General features: G+C 44.7%; 1 long non-coding RNA gene across 2 annotated transcripts; it reads right to left on the bottom strand.

Moving 5' to 3' along the window:
- Positions 1-1,155: 1,155 nt before the first annotated feature.
- LOC114599136 (uncharacterized) lies at positions 1,156-12,985 on the bottom strand. 2 transcript variants are annotated; one of them, XR_013392943.1, is made up of 4 exons: positions 8,129-12,979; positions 6,661-6,800; positions 3,629-3,761; positions 1,156-1,256 (listed from the first exon to the last, which is right to left on the bottom strand). It is a non-coding gene; the product is annotated as an uncharacterized LOC114599136 (long non-coding RNA). The 2 variants fall into 2 exon arrangements; XR_003707256.2 differs by having other exon boundaries at positions 6,661-12,985.
- Between the last annotated feature and the right edge of the window lie 2,728 nt (positions 12,986-15,713).

The following is a 15,713-nucleotide window of genomic DNA, read 5'->3' as shown; positions in this document are numbered from 1 at the left end:
AAACAGCATCTGGCTCAGGTTGTCAGGATCCAATTTCCAGCAAAAAATGCAGAATGAGCTGCATTTTGTGCATTTTAGCTGTTATTTATGTCACCTTAGTTTGCATTGCAGAAAGAGTAGGAAGGAAAAGAGACAGTAGTGAGGAACACTGCTCACTGTTTCATAAGAACCTAAGATCTCTGCAAGATTAGACCAAAAGTCTATCCAGTCCAGCACCCAGTTTCTTCCAACAGATGCCAGCCAACAGTCTCCAGAAAGCCCACAAGCAAAGCACAAAGATTTAACCTGCTGTATGCTTCCAGCAACTTATACAAAGAGCTGGCACGCTTCCAAACATGGATTAACATTTTGTTGTCCTAACTATTCATAGAGCTATTAAACTAGGACTATCTAATATCCATCCAAAATCATCTTAAGGGCCAGACCAAATGCAGTACCATTTACAATATTAGCAGATGTGTTTATATTTTTAAAGAATAAATAACAGGCCGCCTGCCAGGACTGTTTCAATCCAGATCATGGTCTTGATCTGCTGTTTGTATTGGAATAAAGCCCCCATTCACACTTATCATTTCAGAAACCTGGCTCAATAAATCATGGGTGACAATAGTACAATTCCTTCTCCCTCTTCAGCACCAGTCTCTTAAATTAGAATCAGTACAGCCTCATGCTATCTCCTCCTCCACTGCCATCACTAACCTCTGACCTTTTTCCTTCCCTCTGTGCAACTTAAATGTTCAGTATAGCATTAAAAAAACATGCCTCTTGTGCTGTACATCTGTTATAGTAATAATTGTGTGGCAATTCAGAAGCTGAGAGTCTGCATCCACCCACTCTCCATCTCATTAAGTATGAGGGTTTTTTATGCTTTCTCTAACCCAGGACCAGGATGGGGGACCATTGTCAATTGTCCTTCAGGTGTAGATATGTTGCAGTCAAGTAGACTATTAAGACTGCACAGCCTGACCCATTATATTTGCCCATGAAATACAAAGAGTCTTGCATAACTTGAGCTGTATGCCCTAGCTCATCCCTCTCTGCAGCCTGCTCACTACTGACTATTATGAGAACCCACATGGTATGCATTGCTTCAGATGGTTTCCTATAGGTGACTAAATTCAAAAGCCACAGGGAGCAGAACAAGGAAAAAGCAGCACTTACCTTGCAAACCTCAGCTTCAGAACTCCTGCTGTATCAAGCAAAGGTCTACTGTTGTGCCTTAGCTAATTTATACCAATTGGATACACCTGCTGGGGCTGCAGTGAAACAAGAAGCAATGTTATTGCAGGTGGAAAAGCAGCTGCCTTAGTCTCAGCAGGATTCTAGAAGACAGTGCTTTAGCTATTGCTCGTGTTATCAAAAGTCACCACCCAATATTCAATAGGTTTCTTTCTATTTAGCAACCTTATGTTTATGACCACCCATCAACATACATTCTCTGTACAGCTTACAGAATGAAGAATACAATATTAATATGTAATGTGATTAAAGTGAAACAATTAAAACAGTTAAATGCAGCCTTTGAAAAACCTATTAGCAGCCTTAAAAAAAAACCTATCGTTTGCAGCTGCAGCAGCAAAGCCAGCAAGTGGAAGTGTGAGCAGGTTCAAACCCCTAGCTAAGCATTATCAGTTCTCTCTTCCAGTTTAGCTCATGCACTGAAAGATTAGCTATTAGTGAGCATGATTTGTATATGCAAAGTGGCACTGTTCTGAAACTATTCCAAACCACCTCACTGAAAAGCCACCTCCTGGTATGGAAAATTGGATGTGGTGCCTTTCTGTTTAGCTGTTCTACTGTTACATTTACACATAGATGTACTATTAGTTCCAAAAGCAAAACCTAATAACTGACAGTGCAATCATATGTTTATTCAATAGAGCTGATTCCTTGGTAAATGTGCAGAAGACTGCAGCTTGGATGATTTTGTTAAGAGAGCAAGCATCTGAAAATTGTGAGTTTATTGGTACAGCTCACTCAGTTAAATAATTAATCATATGTTTTGTCAGCTCATCTATTATATTTGTATATGAGTAAAAACAATAGTTCTGAAGCAAACCCACCTACTTTTTTAGATGTATGACATCATTTTAGAAGAGACATTCTCTCCTGTCAGACTGAAAGCAGAAAATGTGCCCTAAGGTTATGCTTGCCATCTACTGTTTTCAATAACTACACGTATGTGTGTTTGTGTATTAATTTAATTCTGTTTAATTAATCACCCATTTCACCTAACTGTCCTTTTCAAACTCTCCCTTGCACACAGACCACCCCACGCCACATCCTCCTCTCTCCTATTCCACAGCTCCCCTTGCACACCCACCCAGTGATGATGTCTGTTACTGTATCTTTAATATTTATAGAATCTTAAGAGCAAGCCTGTCCATTAGCTTGTTCTGAGCTCATACAAGCATCCCAGAGCTGGTGCACTGAGCAGGCCTTGCCCCCCAAGCAATTCAGAGAGCTTAAGAGCTCGTTATACACAGGTTCCACTTGGGTTACCTGGCGCATAAAGAGCTTTTGAGCTCTCTGCCTTGCTTGTGAGGAAAGGCCAGCTGTGCAATGCTTGTGTGAGTTCGCACGTGAACTCAGATGTCTCTAGGATACTCATGCAAGATCTCACAGGCCCATCTGAATTCCTATGAGCTCTTGTAAGCACATCCCAAAGCAGGCACACTGAAAAGGCCTTGCCACCCAAGCAAGGCAGAGAGTTTAAAAACTCTTTATCCACCAAGTAACCTTAAGTGGATCTGGTGCAAAGAGAGCTTTTAAGGTCTCTAGCTTGCTTTAATTTAACTTGTGCAATTTCAACCAGCCAGCCTTCAACTGCATATAGTTGAAATCGCACAAAGTAAATGTGCCTAAGATGCAATTTTATTGTATTCTGCAGATTGAGATCAGGCAACCCTATTGAACAGAGTTGGCCATTTATTAGCTGCAGGCTGTCCAATGTGCATGGACAGACAAGGTTTTCCTATCAACTATGCACACTAGGTATCCTCCAACACTACATTTCTACCCATCTGTAAAGCTAAGTTAACCATGACTTACTTCAAAGAACTGCTGTGAAGATATATGGGATAACTATTATAAATTATTTGCCACATTAGACATGTGATAATGTTTATCTACAGTTGGGAGCTGCAACAAAACTGGAGTGTGGAGTGCATCTGTCTGGATTCTAGTCAGCCCCTCTCCAGTTTTCCATTTATTAAAAATCTCAGGAAATTATCCTTCTGTGGCCCCTGAGCTCTCCCCCCTTCTTACAGGGGGATTTACTCATTTAAAAAAAATAAATCTGAAAACCTTGTGGTTTCTCTGAGCCTGCTGATACTTCCCTCCTGTGTGTGGATGGCGCTGTTCTGGCTACATAAGAGTCTACACTGAGTTTGACATTAGAATATACTAGGATACCAGACTGCCTGTCTGGTAGAATTAAACTGAGGAAGATGAGATTTGGTGACAAAATAAGTAACTCTGAGCTCTTGATAACCAAGTTTAGCTTCCATATTCCATATGTCCACTTCTTATTTCTCAGGAGTTTAGATGTTCTCCATTTTTGGCTAATTCCCACTTTATGTCTGCTCAGGTAAGGCAAGCAGCTGTGAGAGGAGGCATTTTACCTCACCTGCAAATTGGTCCCAGTGGGGCTCAGTGGATGCAAGATTTTGTTCTGCCCAGATGCAGGGAGAATAATTAGAATAAGCTTATTACTCCCCAGGTCTGAACAATTTCCTTTCATTTTCATATTTTGCACACACCTGAAAGGAATATAGATAAATAAGTAAGTAAATAAATTGAAATGTGTAGAGGAAATAATGGACCCACAGTCTTGGGGCCTATTTTCAAAATGCTTGTTTTTAGTCCTGAAGTGTACTATGGTTCTCTGGATTCTTTATGCAGGGCAAGCCATCAATGCTTCCAGAAAAGCTGTACATACATCCTTCTTCTGTTGCTTTAATGACTGGCTTAGTACAGCAGCAGAGTACTAACATGCTAATTATTTTTGGCAAGTAGAAAATTGCTTGGGGGTGGTGAAAATCCACTATCCAGCCATGAAACTGAAACTCTTCTATCTACCACTAGTCTTATCTATAAATGACTGTTCTTCAATCAGATAGCAATTCCAAACGAGATAGCAAAATGGTAAGAGAATAGCCCATCCTGGAGAGATCAGGTCAGAATGAAAAGATCCACTGCTGGTTAGCTGAATCCATTTCAAGCCTTTCTCCTCTATTTACTCAGTGCACAGTGACAGCCTGTCTAAAAAAACTATTGATGAGAGGAAGAGTGGGGCATACATTAATGTAATGAACAATAAATGGTGTGAACCACAATAAAGTCTAATGAACATGCCAGATTTCAAGCTCACTACCACCATTTTGGATGCAGTGACCTAAAAGTGTTAGGAATACATTTTCTGAATTCAACACAGATGTTCTACTTGATCTGAAGTATTTAGCAGCTACCACCCCTGAATACCATTTCTGTGATGAATTCACTTGCCACCGGTCTGCAGTACTGCTCTGACAGCAGCAATAAATGAAACTCACAACACTAAATAATAAAGCACTATCCTATCCCATCCTTTCTTCAAAGACTGCCTTCACTTTATTCACTGGGGTCATGGCTAGAGCAAAGGCTCCATGAGCTAAGGCTTTTAAGGTAAAGGTACCCCTGCCCGTACGGGCCAGTCTTGACAGACTCTAGGGTTGTGCGCCCATCTCACTCAAGAGGCCGGGGGCCAGCGCTGTCCGGAGACACTTCTGGGTCACGTGGCCAGCGTGACATCGCTGCTCTGGCGAGCCAGAGCCGCACACGGAAACGCCGTTTACCTTCCCGCTAGTGAGCGGTCCCTATTTATCTACTTGCACCCGGGGGTGCTTTCGAACTGCTAGGTTGGCAGGCGCTGGGACCGAGCAACGGGAGCGCACCCCGCCGCGGGGATTCGAACCGCCGACCTTTCGATCGGCAAGCCCTAGGCGCTGAGGCTTTTACCCACAGCGCCACCCGCGTCCCTCATATATATATATATATATATATAAAAAGTGAGGACAAATGTGTGGAATTTCAAGAGAAAGATGGGAGGGTAAAGTACTCCTTGGATTACCAAGCCAGGGGAGGCTCATGTCTCTAAAAAGCAAGTCAGCAAATTGAAGCAAGTTCAAAGATGTTATCAGAAATTCAGTTCAACTGGAGTTTTGCTCATGCCCCACAAATATGTGCTTATATCAACTTCACTCTGAGCGCACAGCACTAGTGCAGGTAATCAGAAACAAATCAAGCTAAATATACTCCCATCAGGGGAAGTTATGGTACTCCCACCCAGTATCCAGAGTTACTGCAGTATATGGGAATAATACCACAATAATCAGTATGTGTAATGGATCACTTAAGTGGGCAAGATTAAAGTGCTCAGAATGAAAGTGCTTCCCCTTTTATGTATGTCTTGAGAGGAATTTCTCAGTACTTTTCACAACAATATTCTAAATGAATCAATATTTTGTAAGGTTCTCAATGGCTTCCTCCCCTCAGCTATCCCTCCAAATAATGCAGTTACCAACAGATGAAGCGGGGGTATTGGTGTTGTATTTCCTTATCTGGAACTGCACCATACTGTTGGTGGGCACTCAATTGCTACAGGGATTTGCCATTTTTAATCTTTTTATGTGCTCTCTTACTGAGGTGTCCTCAGATCTAAGCACAGCCAGGGAGGGCTGGTACCCTACTGTTCATCTTAGCTGCATGAAAAGTCTTGGGACAGATTAACAATGACATTTTATGCACCCCCTGGGGCAACCCTTGTTTAAAACTTGGAAGTTGTACATTTATCTGGGCAGGGGTAGAGCGCTGGTCAAGTTAAACCAGTTAATTTAGATTTTGTCCTCTTTTCAGATCTGAGGAAAAAACTGTAGCTTACTGATAACCACAAATTGGCAAAGCATTCAATTGCACAACCTCCTGATTTTTGTATTTGGCCCTGAGGTCCTTAAAACATCTGAATCTTCTACTGCGTTGGGAACCGAAGTCCACCATTCTGCATCTGTAAAGTGGTCTCCAACAGAAATAGGAGTATGAGGCTTCTCTTCTGTCTGCCAGAATACCTGATGTTTTACTGATTGCATTACCTGGGCAGTCTGACCATTCTTTTGAGATGGTAAATACTTTAGTTCTTGCATCTAGGTCACTGACCCACCCTATTTATACATAAATATGCCCTTAAGGCAAGATTTGAAAGTGAAAGAACTATTGGGGAAGTGTTCTCCAAGATATCTCCTTTTGTAGAGGAAATATTTGGAGTAATGAGGAGAGCCAGAGATGGCTTTTTGTGATTGTTCTCTGTGTTAAAATAATGTGTAATTTTCTCAGGAAATATTTCCTAAGTTTTGATGGATGAAGCATGGGCATAGCCAAGGGGGTGGGAGGGCAGGGAGGGGCAGCTGCCCCCCTTAAATCAATAAAATCCAATAAAAACTGAGGTTCTGCCCCCCCCCCAACAAAAGGCATGTCCCCCCTAACAAAAATCCTAGTTACGCACATGAGGTCAAGCTTCTGATTTGAAATTGGGGTGTCCCAATTTCAAGGCTTTGTTCCCCTCTCACAGTGAGTGAGAGAGTGGCAACAGCAGATCGCAGAGGCCACGCAGGGCCTGAGACTCACCTGCCATCCACGCAGTGGATTGGACTCTCCAAGGTTGGTTCTTTGGATCAGATCTGCATGGATCTTGCCTCTCTTCCCCTCGCAATTTGGTGATCTGCAAGCTTGATGGTCCGGCGTGATTATGTCATTCACCAGGGCACCTTTCAGAGAGACAGGGAGGGGGCAGGGATTAAAAGGGCTTCAGTGCAGATTGGAGCTGGCAACGGCAATGGTTGAGTCCTGAGCAACTAGCAAGATGGATGAGAGGGCAGGAGGAAAGGGAACGAGGGCTGATGCCCAGTGCTAGGGTCTCATCCGGTTATGTGTGAGGTAATGAAGAGATGGCAGTAGTGCCTCTGAGCATGTACTGAGTAAGCGTGCACCTATTTCCTCCACCACCCTTTCCCTCCAGTCAGAAACACCTTGCATTCCTCAGATGAAAATGTCCTGATTTTCATCTGAGTAGTGTTGGAAGGTATGAATTAGTGTTTTATTACCGGTACTTCCTTTTCTCTCCATCTCCTAGCTATCACTCTGCCCAAGCCTTTTGTATTCAAACATTTCCCTGATGCATCTGGGCCTCCATTTCACCCTCCCATATCCCTAAAAACACTCTTATACAGCAATAGTAGTTCTCCCCTCCTCCATCTAGCCCTGCCACTATAATGAAGTGTAAGCGACTGACCCAGGCCTCAGGCATTGGTTGCCATAGGGAGCATGTGTTTGTGAAACATGTGAATGGAGACATGTGCACTAGGACACATCAACATGTGCAGGCTTGGTAACAATCTAAAAATATATTCCCAGCCCTTCCAAATGCTCTATTATTCTCATGCTGAATTGAGACCTGACCAAGGGTCAATTCTCATATAATGAGAGTGGCACCATTGCTGCTTCCCATACCACTTTAACACAGGCAGGACATGCTAAAACAGGCTAATACTGTCAGGTGTGCGTGCAGGAGCCAGGCCCTGTGACCAATAGTACTCTGCAGGACTGGAGCCTTCCTAAGTTTGTTCTGAAGAGGCAAGGCACGGCGACAGGATCTGTTCACCAAGTTGAATGGATACTACAACCAAGCCTGGTTGGATACTAGCCCGGTCCCTTCGGGACTGGGGGGTGCGCCACTTGATGTCCGGGATGGGTGCGTGTATCATCGCAGCCAGCTCTAAATTCCAGAGGGGCCGCTCCAGACCCAGGTCCTTAAGCAGTGCCATGATGCATGAACTGCCAGACATGGGGAATACGCGAAGACGCAGTTACTGGCCTGAGCTTTCTGGTAGCCAGGGGTTCGGGCGGACATTAATAAGTACGTGCGGTCCTGTGAGAATTGTGATCAGACCAAGGTGCCACGGCAGAGACCCTTGGGGCTCCTCCAGCCATTACCCACCCCCCACAGGACATGGTCAATGCTTTCTATGGACTTCATCGTGGACCTCCCTGTGTCCAAATGACAGTCGGTCATTCTGGTGGTGGTGGATTCACTCACCAAGATGGCACACTTCATCCCAGCTCGAGCCTCCCCACAGCGCAACAGACAGCCCACTTGTTTCTTGAACCCGTCTTCCGGCTACATGGGCTCCTGGATGCGGTGATCTCCGATAGGGGTCCCCAGTTCACGTCCTGGTTCTGGGCGGCCTTCCTCAAACGACTGGGTATTGAGAGGCGCCTCTCTTCCGTATACCACCCTCAAACAAATTGCCAGACGGAGAGGGTTAATCAAGTCCTGGAGCAATATCTCCAGTGCTTCCTGAGCCACCATCAGGAAGATTGGGTGGACCTTCTGCCACTGGCTGAGTTTGCCTGTAACAACACCTGCCATGCCTCCACGGGGCAGAGCCCTTTCTACGCTAACTTCAGGTACCACCATCCCTGCACACCGGCGGCATCTCTCGTGCCTTCCACCAATGATCGGGTCTCCCACATCCAGGAAACACAAGCTGACCTGATACGGCACCTAGAGAGAGCCAAGGCAAATTATAAGGTGCAAGCGGATCAACAGCACCACCAGGGGCCCGCATTCCAGGTTGAGGATAAGGTCTGGCTGTCCTTGGAGCACCACCGCACTGGACGTCCCTTGGCTAAGGTGGACCAGGGACCATTCATCACCCTGCAACAGATCAATCCGGTCGCCTACAAGTTGGAGCTTCCCCCTCCCTGAAGATCCACCCAGTGTTTCACGTATCCCAGCTGAAGCATCGCCCCACCACCAGTCCAGGTTGACGGCCAGGTTCTGGACTCGAAATGGCTCCGTGGCAAGCTCCACTATCTAATTGACTGGGTGGGTTACGGGCCAGAGGAATGATCATGGGAGCCGGCCGACTTCGTGCACGCACCCACCAAAGTACGGGCCTTCCATCGGAGGTTCCCAGACAAGCCTGGGCCATGACCGGGGGTGGAACCCCATTTTCCTATGGGGGGGGGGAGTACTGTCAGGTGTACATGCAGGAGCCAGGCCCTGTGACCAATAGGACTCTGCAGGACTGGGCCCTCCTAAGTTTGTTCTGAAAAGGCAAGTCGTGGCCACACAGGTGAGGCCGATTGGTAACTCACAGCACCTGGTGGCAAGAGCAGGGAAGGGATATAAGGTCAGCATTTTCCCTTCAGCTCTTTGCCACAGCAACACGTTCCCTGCCTTTCTGCGTTTGACTCCTTGGCTCCTTGATCCTCGGACCCTTGACTTCGTGACTCCTTGCTTCCTGACCATCGGACCCTTGACTTCTTGACTCCCGGCTCTCTGACTCCTGTCTTCTGGACTCCCGTTCCTGCTCCCATCCCGCCATCTTGCCCTTGGTCCCAACATCCCCAGCTGGGACTTTGATCGCCCGTGAACCGGACCGTGACAAATACCATAAAATTGGCTTTTTGGTGTTCTGCCCCAGAGTGTTACCAGGTAATAACTCACAGAAGCTCTCTATCTGCTTAGGAATTTTTCAGATGTAGCTTCTACTTCCCTGCTCTTCGCAAAATATTATCTTCCTCACACTTTCCCTCTCCTATGGAACAGCACAAACATCCTGCTTGTTTAAGTAGGCAGGAGAGGAGAATGGGTGCAAGAGCCAGGGGAAGAATGGGATGGTGAATCTGCATTCCCCTTCTGGTTGAAGGAGAAAGAAGAGTATTCTAGACCCTCCAAGTGTCCCAATTTTTCAGGGACAGTCCCGCATTTACAGAAGTCATCCTGGTTTCTGATTTTATCCCAGAATGTCCCACTTTTCCTTAGGACGTCCCTATTTTAATCGGATAAATGTTGGCATCTATGGAGTTATGCAACCCCACAAGCCAAGAAGATAAGTAACTATACAGCTTTTAGAAGACATTGGAAGGCAGCCATGTATAGGGAAGGCTTTTTTTAATGTTTAATGTTTTATTATGTTTTTATATCTGTTGGAAGCCACCCAGCATGACAGGTGCAACCCAGTCAGATGGGTGGGGTTATTATTATTATTAAATAGGACGTCCCTATTTTCATCAGAGAAATGTTGGGGGGTATGGTATTCTAGTTGTGTCCTGGCAATCCTGATCCCAGAAGCTTCTTCAGAAGGGAATGTCAAGACTGAAAACCTGAACTTCCTATTTATCACAAACATTTCAGCTGTTTCATACTGCACATGCACAAGACAGGACACCGCCTTTGAGCATATGTAATTTTCCCCATCACCACTGTGTAGCACATGCAGCCCCAATGCAGAATTGCAATGCAACCAGTGTGCAAACTTTTCAAGCATGCTTAAAGCAGAACAATTAACTTTCAACAACTATACAGTGGTACCTCGGGTTAAGAACTTAATTCGTTCTGGAGGTCCATTCTTAACCTGAAACTGTTCTTACCCTGAGGTACCACTTTAGCTAATGGGGCCTCCTGCTGCCGCCACGCGATTTCTGTTCTTATCCTGAAGCAAAGTTCTTAACCCAAGGTATTATTTCTGGGTTAGCAGAGTCTGTAACCTGAAGCGTCTGTAACCCAAGACCTCGGTTTAAGAACAGCCCTGTTTACAAACTATTCGGTTTACGAACTCCACAAAACCGGAAATAGTGTCCCGGATTGCAAACTTTACCTCGGTCTAAGAATGGAAGCCGAAGGGTGGAAGGGCACCGGTGGCGGGAGGCCTCATTAGGGAAAGCGCACTTCGGTATAAGAACGGTTTTGGTTTAAGAACAGACTTCTGGAACGGATTAAGTTTGTAAATCAAGGTACTGTACCACTGTACTGAGAAGGAGCAAAGAGTGCTACAATATCACAGGTTTCTTTTGTTATGACATACCACACAATAAAGATACATGAGACCAAGAATAATGGCACAATCCAGCTCATTCTAACTTTAAATCTGTAAATGCCTGAGTCACATATACACTCCTTCTTATTCAAGCATTTTAACAATTTTGCACTTAATGTACAAGGAAAAATGCCATCAAATAATTCAGTCCACTACTTTAACATGTTCTTGAATAAAAGGCCCAGTTTAGTTGCATGTTTCCCAATATTCACATACCACTGAAACATCCTCTTCTCTCCCTTCCAGATCACCCTTTTTAGCATGCTTTAGCTGAATCTGTGCAGTCTCTTTTCAATCTTTCAGTCTTTGTTTTCCTCACTTCTATAATGTTTCATTCCTTTCATATTTTTTAGCTTTTTCTCACTCCCTCTTGATTCTCTTAATGTCTTCTGCATTTTATCTGTAGTTTGCCTTCTGCATTCATACCTAATGCAATTGCACTCTTAGAAATTCTCTCTAGCGGCATATCTGAGACACTTTGAAGGTAAATTACATCTATAAAGCAAGGTCCCAGGAGATTTTAAAAGCCCATTTCTCTTCTATTAGACTGAATAGAAATACTCATGAGCAAGTAAAAGCAGCCACATCCTTTCACAAATAATTCAGCATTCTACCTCAGGGGCTGTGGGGCAAACAGGGAACCAGAAATGGATGTACCCACAAATTTACATTGATTTAATCATCTCACAAGACTGATAACACAAATCCCCAACAATGGCTGTTTATGAAAGTACTTTGTACCTGCTCAGTGGCATAGCTAGCTGCTTGGGTGCCCGGGGGGGGGGGGGCAAGCCAAGGCAGGGCGCACTGCATGGAGCCTCTCCACAACTTCCCCCTCAACTGTAGGGTGGCTGAGGAGGTGGGCAGATGCAAGCCCCATGCTGCTGTTTCAGGCATCGCCTGGAGCCTGCAGGCACCCAAGCCACCACATCACTCCTAGGAGAGACGCACAGCTTGGGCATGCTGCAGGCCCCGCGGTAAGTGCCGGCCCCCGCAGTGTGGCACCCAGTGCCAGCCGCGTTTTTTTGCGTTTGTTGACTGAACTAAAAAGTTTAGTGAGCCCATTTAAAAAAAAAAACCCTCACATTTTTGTCATTTTGTCACCCTCCTCAGTGATGACACCTGGAGCGGCCCACACCCATCACACACCCCTTCCTACGCCACTGTACTTGCTTATATGTCTGGCAGGCTGGGCAACAAATATCCCATGGCTTACATACAACACAAGTGACATTTATGTATAGCCAGAGCTCCTGTTGTTATCCCAAGAATGCCAAACTTCCATTTTTCTAAAAGGCACATTCTAGTCCTCATGGTTAAAGAGAAAAGATGGAACATGTGATGTTAATAAAAAGTAAAGAATCTGAAACATTAAACAAAAAGGCTACAAGTCATTTGTACTTATGCTCTAGTGATTTTTAAATTCCTACATTTTTAAGATCAGAGGATTTCACCACCACCACCACAGCCATTCTTTACAACCAGGCTCATTCACATAAAGAAGGCATCCTGCAGCATTTCCTCACTGAAGCTGTCACATAAGCCACTGTTCCAGCACTGTAGTCTGGTATAATAGTGGCTCTTGCATTCTGCAAATGTTAGTGACCTGAAGCTACAATTGCAGTTCACCTGTGAGCTATTTCTCTGAAAGTGAGGTCTGGTTTGTCATTTGCCTCTCTCACTCTCCTTTGCTGTGGGAGTAGTTGTGTTTTCCCAAGGCAAATCCACAACTGATCTGTTCTTCCCAAATCAGAAGTAAATGTGCAAAGGTACAAAATGGCAAAGTCTGTTAGTTAGATGTCCTTTAGGCATCATCGGGAGAAAATATTCTTGGTATATTGTAGGCCATTTTTGTGGGGGCGTGGGGATGTTCATGAAAGTGAAAGAACACCACTTATAGCCTACAGCTTCCAGCTAAAGCCACTCCAATGTCAATCATTTAGGATTGACAACCTTTTAGAACCTGTCAGCACAATTGGAGATTTTGGCAAGAGTGACCTGGGCACCACCCATTCTGATAGCTCTTCCCCCTCCCGCAACTCCCCCCACCCCGAAAGACGAAATGTGTGTCTATGCGCACGTGTGCGCACACACACACACACACACACACACCCCCCTTAATCCAGATTGTTGCACCATGGCAGTGCTGAAAAGCACTGAATATATAATTTTTTACAATTAAGTAAATTAAGGCAAATGTGATTTGTGATTTGAAGCCAGAGGTCCATTTGCTTATCTGTGCTCGTAAAGCTAAAAAAAAAAATAGAAATAGAAATTTGGGTTTGCACAAGAGCAGTTCAAGCCAGGAAAGGATTTGGAGTTGTTCCCATGCCAATTTGTTTATTCCCCATTACCTTTCACACCTCTTGTAAGGTAAAGGTAAAGGGACCCCTGACCATTAGGTCCAGTCATGACCTACTCTAGGGTTGCAGCGCTCATCTCGCTTTATTGGCTGAGGGAGCCGGCGTACAGCTTCCGGATCATGTGGCCAGCATGACTAAGCTGCTTCTAGCAAACCAGAGCAGCACACGGAAACACCGTTTACCTTCCCACCGGAGCAGTACCTATTTATCTACTTGCACTTTGACGTGCTTTCGAACTGCTAGGTTGGCAGGAGCAGGGTCCGAGCAATGGGAGCTCACCCCATTGCGGGGATTTGAACCGCCGACCTTCTGATCGGCAAGTCCTAGGTTTAACCTACAGCGCCACCCGCAACTCCATATCTCTTGTACTGCAAGGCTAATTTTTCTTTTTAAATGTTTTTGTGCAAGAGGAATTCTGTGAAAAGGAGCTGCTTAACAAAATTAAGATACACATAAAGGACAGTCTGCATCCTTTCCTTTGGGTTGACAGAAACAAAAAGTGGCTTGTTGTTGTTGTTTAGTCGTGTCTCACTCTTCGTGACTGCATGGACCAGAGCACGCCAGGCACTCCTGTCTTCCACTGCCTCCTGCAGTTTGGTCAAACTCAAGTTGGTAGCTTCGAGAACACTGTCCAACCATTCTAAGTAGATTCTAAGTAGAAGGCTTAGGGTAAAAAAAACAGCTAGTGCCAGGAAGATATCTGGCTGGGAAAGAAAATTGGAGCCATCAAGTGTCTTCCTCCAGTACACGCTTCCCTTCCTCCTGCCTGACTGCTGGTTTGAATTTGAAGATTAGTTTGAAGCTTCAAAATTTATTCTTCCTCTTTTGTGGTGGGAGGGAGAAGGTCTTCACTCTTTAGTCCATGCTTTTAGTGTTTTCACCTTACTTTCTGATGTTTTAAGATGCCCCCCCCTCACTTTTGGTATCAGAGCTGAGCTGAAGGGGAAGGGCATCATAAAACAGTGAAGTACATAGCTAAGGCAGGGGAGGGAGTAGATTTTGCTCCCCAAACTTCTTTTAGAGTAAAAGGTTAATCTTCTCACCACCACTATCCTACTTTATATTCAAACTTTCACTGAGCATTTAATACACATGTGTGCATTTGGTTAGGCCCTTAGTCTCTTCAACTTTCTGCCACCTGCTATTTCCTCAGCTCCTTTGAATGTGTACACTCTTTCTGCGTGTACTCAAGTGTGTACTCACTTTCTTTAGACAACTTGACCAGTTTTGCACTACTACCAAGAACACACAAACTCTTTCCCCTTTCATTAGTCCATTTTTTATCTCACTCTTCTAAGAAGAAGAAGAGTTTGGATTTGATATCCCGCCTTTCACTCCCTTTAAGGAGTCTCAAAGCGGCTAACATTCTCCTTTCCCTTCCTCCCCCACAACAAACACTCTGTGAGGTGAGTGGGGCTGAGAGACTTCAGAGAAGTGTGACTAGCCCAAGGTCACCCAGCAGCTGCATGTGGAGGAGCGGAGACGCGAACCCGGTTCCCCAGATTACAAGTCTATTGCTCTTAACCAGTACACCACACTGGCTCTCTTCTAAACCATCTTTTTCTGTTCTTGTTTTCCTCAGACCCCTCTCTGCCTTATCCAACCTTCCCTCAGCTTTCAATTTCTGGAATACCTTCCTTTAGCCTCCATGTGTTCAGGCTGCTTACCTGTGAGTGCTGCTTCCTCCTGGGACCTCTTCTTGCTGAGCTTTCCAGTCCACATTCTCCATGTGAGAGATTTTGTTTTGTTTTGTTTACTTCATCTGGCAAAGTTGGAGCAATATGAAGCCACAGCCTAATAATCTCCCTCAGCAGATGGAATGTTCACAGAAACTGTTAAACCTCACAGTAGCTCAGCCAACTCAGGAACCAGAGGCTTCATTGCCACTGCTTTCAAAATTGACACAAAACCTCTTAGAAATGCACCACAGAATTGATTGTCCACATTTAAAACTGGGATTAGAGAAGGCTGATAAACTAATGTAGCTTAGCCAAAAATAAAAATGCATAAATCCACAGAATAAAAAAGAGATATGGCTCATGTAGTTCAGCCCTGAAGTACAAACATAGCCAAAGAAAGAACACTTTGAATTAATTGGTTTAAAATATGCATTTGCTCAAATAAAGGTATTATTTCAAACAAGAAAACATTATTGTAAAATCAGATTGCAATCGATTCAATTTGTTCCACATAGAAGGTTCAGATATGATCCAAATCTAGGGGGTGGGGGGAAACTCTCCTACCCCTTGCCACTTAAAGTAATATTTTCATTTATTAGTTTCGCCGAAGGCAGAAAGTTCCTCTCACTCATTCTGGCTATGATTGTGTCTGAGAGCAGGAATAATTCTGGTCCCTTCAAACAGCTGTCTACTGCTGCCCTCTTGCTGGTTTTTAATAAGTAATCTCCAGCCAGGAGCAGCCATGGTAACAATAA

The sequence above is a fragment of the Podarcis muralis genome, chromosome 5 (genome assembly GCF_964188315.1).
Source record: "Podarcis muralis chromosome 5, rPodMur119.hap1.1, whole genome shotgun sequence".
NCBI classification, from domain to species: Eukaryota; Metazoa; Chordata; class Lepidosauria; order Squamata; family Lacertidae; genus Podarcis; species Podarcis muralis.
Note: the sequence above shows the minus strand (reverse complement) of the source record. Positions and strands in the feature narration are given on the sequence as shown.